General features: G+C 43.0%; 1 pseudogene; it reads left to right on the top strand.

Annotated features, from left to right (window-relative positions):
• The first annotated feature begins 2,611 nt into the window (after positions 1-2,611).
• On the top strand, positions 2,612-4,470 carry LOC149191944 (kinesin-like protein KIN-14C pseudogene; annotated as a pseudogene).
• The last annotated feature ends 312 nt before the right edge of the window (positions 4,471-4,782 follow it).

Below are 4,782 nucleotides of genomic sequence, written 5' to 3'. Positions count from 1 at the left end.
ATGTTCCAATGTTGTTGATTCCATTTGTTTATAGTAGATATATTATATGCTTTGATCGTTGGCGTCTTCTATTTCTGTTAACAAGTACCAATTGAGAAAATTCAGTTCGAGCGAGAGCGACGGGAGCAATTCAAAGGAGATCAAAGGAAGAGAAAGATCACAAGTATATTCCTTCATCTCATCTATCTATTGTAGGAAAAGGTTAAACCACTCTTCTTTTGTTGTTCTAAGTGTAAATACCCACTTAGGGAAGATTTACTTATCCGTAGGTATAAATTCCATATAATAGTGTTCCACAAAACCACTGGAGTAACCACGTTGGAGCTGCGGAAGTGGCTGAGAGGCGTGGATAAGGCAGGATTGATCAACTTGCTATGGGTGTCGCATTACAACCAGACACCCATCACAATGGTGGTAATCAAGCAGCTGCTGAGCTTGGTACACGATGGGTGTCTCTGGCTGGAGGAGCCAATACCCATCCTTGATATGTTGATCCATAGGATCACGCGGTTGCCGTACACAAGGGAAAATCCGGCAATGGAGTTTGGCGAGAAGGCTGGCAAGCATGCCCTTGCAGAGGCCATGAAGGAAAATTTTAAGTTAGTAAAGAATCCACGTGGTTATGCTATTTCGAGCATCTGTGACCCTGCGAACAAAGTGGCAACAAAAATCTTAGCAGGGAAGGTCATGCGGAAGTGTCGTGCAGACGAAATGCCGACACCATTTGTAGCTTTGGTGGCCCAATGCATGGAAGGGATTTCAATTTAATTGGGCACACTATCTCTCCAGTAAGTTCCTTGCAAGCTGTCGCGAGGCGCATGATCTCAGCAAGACATTTCACTATGCATGGCTCTTGCTGTCCATAATGTTGGTAGCATGGGAGATACCCGAAGATAGTCAGTTTCCTGCGGTCACGCTAGACCTACTAGAGGTAGTGAAGTATGCTTCACTATGGCCATCAACCGGAAGCCGTGGTTATCACCTACCAATTTTGACAAATTGCAAGAGTACATGGAATTCAAGGTCGACTTCCACCATGTCTCAATACGAGCACGAAAGGACCCTGAGCAGAAGTAGCATGACTTGCCCTATTTAGCAATAGATGGTGCGATTGATGCGGTCCTTGATTGCTGGCTAGCAGAGTGGTGCACTACCTCGGACTTAGTTTTGGGATTGAGCAAGTACGCCACACAATGCAAGAAGGAAGAGGCCAAGCTGAAGATGGAATTGCTCGCTACAAAGAGGAAAAAGGAGGCCGATGATAAGGCTAAGGCAGAGCATGCTGCCGCGCAGCAGTTGGGTGGGTAGGTGGGAGAATAGGAGCATGACTCTGATGGAGGTTAGAAGTTTCCTTCACCAAAGATAGAGGAAGAAGAGGATGAACAGATGAAACAGGGAGGAGTGGACTCAGAGACAACTATGTTCCGTATCAAGCGCACTAGAGGACTAGAAAAGGTAGGGTCGTGGAATAAGTCTAAGGCTAGCAAGATGTCTCTAGATCCGATCACCCTGACAGAGGGGGATCTGAATGATATATAGGATGCTGTGCGGGATGCCACCGTGAAACTTCAAACAGATCTACAGGAGCTGCAAATCCATGCGTCACAAACTCAGACCAGTGCGGCAGCCACCGGTTTGGCCTTTGGAACCTCAGAAGCCACAGGGATGCTGGGTGCAAGGGACCCTTGAGCCATAGTGCTGCCATATGGAGCATTGATGATGACCATCGAAGCTAACAAGCCCACTGTTAGCGCCCTCAAGGGAGTGGGACTTAACTTGGTTGCACTTCCTAGAGAGGCACTCCATCTTCTGCAGGATGGAGTAATTGCGGAACTTTGGGCCCGTGAACAACGCGCTTTACAGGTGATTAGCAAGAAAAAGGTCAACAATGACCAGTTGGTTGTGCAAAGAGACTCCTTTGTTTAGCTTGTGACAGAATTGACAAATAAGAATCAGTGAATAATCAAGGTTGTGGATGATGCGTGCCAAACTATCCCAGAGTTTGCCATTCCGGAGGTTGAGCTAGTAGATGTGTGAGTTTGGAAAATCACTGCAAGAGTGCACGACGTGTTAGTCCAATCTTCACAGTCTGTCACCAGGGATCAACATGAGCTCTTACTATGTCTGGTTTTGTTAGATGTTTTGCACATGATATTTAGCACAAAACATGTCATAAGTATGTTTATCAAGAGTAGCTCAGAAAGAGCTTTCCAATGGTATATCACACTCCAAAAATCTGCTCCTGGATCAAAAGATATGACTGAATGAATGGTTGACTCAAAGGCCTCCCATGCAGCAGTTCAAGTATTGAATGATCCAGAGGAAGCTAGGAGATGTCAGTGGCTGGTCTTGTGGCTAGATTGTGATAGAGCAGAAGAGATGCAAGGCATGATGCAGACATGAAGGAGCGGCTAAAATAGAAGAAATTGAGGCAGCAACAGATTTCTTTTTAGTATCAAATAAGGTTGGAGAGGGCTCATATGGGTCTGTCTACAAGTGTACATTGGATAATAGCCTAGTGGCTATCAAGGCTCTTCACCTAGATGCAACCCAAGGGTGGAAACAATTTCAACAAGAGGTTGAACAAGACTTGCAGGAAAAATTAAGTGAAATGGAAGATCTTTTGGCTCATTCAAGAAAGGAAACCAAAGAGCTAGAAGAATTATCTGTTATGGAGATGAAAAAATTGAAGCTGAAAGATTCTAACTATCAGAAGTTCTTGTGTGTCCATTGTCAAACACTGCAGGAGGTGAAGGTTGTCTCTCAACTGGCCAAAGAAGAAGTAATAGAAATGCAAAATAACTGGAAAATGGAAATTAAAATGTTGGGTAGGTTGCTGCTTCAAACTATCACAAGGTTATTGTAGAGAATCAACAATTGTACAATGAAGTTCAAGACTTGAAAGGAAATATTAGGGTGTACTGCAGAGTGAGGCCTTTTCTCCTAGGCCAGTCTGGAAACCAAACTACTATAAATTACATTGGTAAAAATGGAGAGTGGTTAATTGTTAATCCCAACAAACAAGGGAAAGAAGCCCAAAGAATGTTTACCTTCAACAAAGTATTTGGCCCTTCTGCATCTCAAGAGGAAGTGTTTTAGACACACGTCCACTGATACGATGTGTTCTAGATGGCTACAATGTTTGCATCTTTGCATATGGTCAAACTGGTTTTGGAAAGACTTTTACAATTACTGGTCCAAATTCATCATCAGAGGATGACTGGGGAGTTAATTACCGAGCATTAAATGACCTTTTTCAGATTTCACAAAAAGAAGAGACTTATTTCAGTATGAAGTTGGTGTTCAAATGATAGAAATATATAATGAGCAAGTACGCGATCTGCTTGCAAGTGATGGTTCAAATAAAAGGCTTGTGATCCAAAGCATATCCCAAACCAATGGCCTCAATGTTCTTGATGCTAGTATGTTTCCTATTGAATCAACGCCAGATGTTTTATATTTAATGAAAATTGGACAAAAGAACAGGGCAGTAGGTTCTACTACTCTCAATGAACGTAGTAGTCATTCTCATAGTGTCTTGACTGTGCATGTGCAAGGAATAGACTTGTCTTCTGGAGCTATTCTTCATGGGTGCCTTCATTTGGTTGACCTTGCTGGGAGCGAGAGGGTTAACAAGTCGAAGTTACTGGTGATAGACTTAGAGAAGCACAACATATCAATAAATCTCTGTTAGCTCTTGGGGATGTCATATTTGCTTTAGCCAACAAAAGTGCTCATGTACCATATCGTAACAGCAAGCCTACTCAGATTCTTCAGGATTCCTTGGTGGGAATGAAAAAAAACACTTATGTTCGTACAAATTAATTCAGATATCAAATCTTATTCTAAGACAATAAGCACACTAAAATTTGCAGAACGGTGTTTGGTGTTGAGCTGGGTGTTGCACGAAGCAACAAGGAGAGTAAGGAACTTAAGGATCAGATTGCAACACTGAAGGATGTTGTTACAAAGAAAGATACTGAGATTGAACGCTTACAGACATTGAAGGAGTCAAGACTCCATGCTCAAGATACTAATTCTAATAGCGACAAACTTAGGACCGAAGGCCCAGCCCAGCTCTTAATCTCAGCGTCCCTGCATCCACAACACACACAAGTCAAAACATTGAAACCAAGTCAAAAGATCGACAGCCAAGCCAATATGGAGTGTGACGTTGCGCTCTTGGCTGTGGCACTGCGCTTCTGGACTATGGCGCTACGCATAGGGCCATACTATAAAAATGTTTTGAAGGTGCCCGGAATTGAGCAGAAGGTCCTTGATACAACGAGTAGAAAGCCTTGGGGCCCTCATGGATCAAAGTTGGCAAAAATAGTGATTCCTTTATCAGAGATGAAGATGACAGTTGTGGAAGTCATACTAAAGCAAGCCATACTCATTTTCCACCTAGTTTTAAGCTTGCTGCTGATAAATCTTTGCCGCTCTCTTCGGTTCATCCAATCAAACATCTGACATCTGACAAGCTTCAGGATTTTGTGGTGAATGATAAACTTGATCCTCAACCTGAAGTTCAGTACGAAATGCAGCCAAGCAGGCAACGTTTAACGTATTTTTCATCAAAATCAAACAACAGCCGAAGTCATATTAAGGTATAAAAGGCTTATGAGAGAAGAGAATTCAAAGGTTCTCTTCCTGTTGCATCTATCCACTGTCCTCTTTCATATTCAAACCACTCACCTGCTATTGAGTCTGTTGCTATGAGACCGTTATGGATGAGATACCATTGAGCGTTATAGCCGAGATGGTGGGGACAGGGATCTTGAA

This window comes from Pinus tabuliformis, chromosome 2_2 (genome assembly GCF_031772625.1).
Source record: "Pinus tabuliformis cultivar Carrire ecotype Pingquan chromosome 2_2, CPIR1, whole genome shotgun sequence".
In the NCBI taxonomy this organism is placed as follows: Eukaryota; Viridiplantae; Streptophyta; class Pinopsida; order Pinales; family Pinaceae; genus Pinus; species Pinus tabuliformis.
The sequence above is the reverse complement of the archived record's forward strand: the minus strand, read 5'-3'. Positions and strand labels throughout refer to the sequence as shown.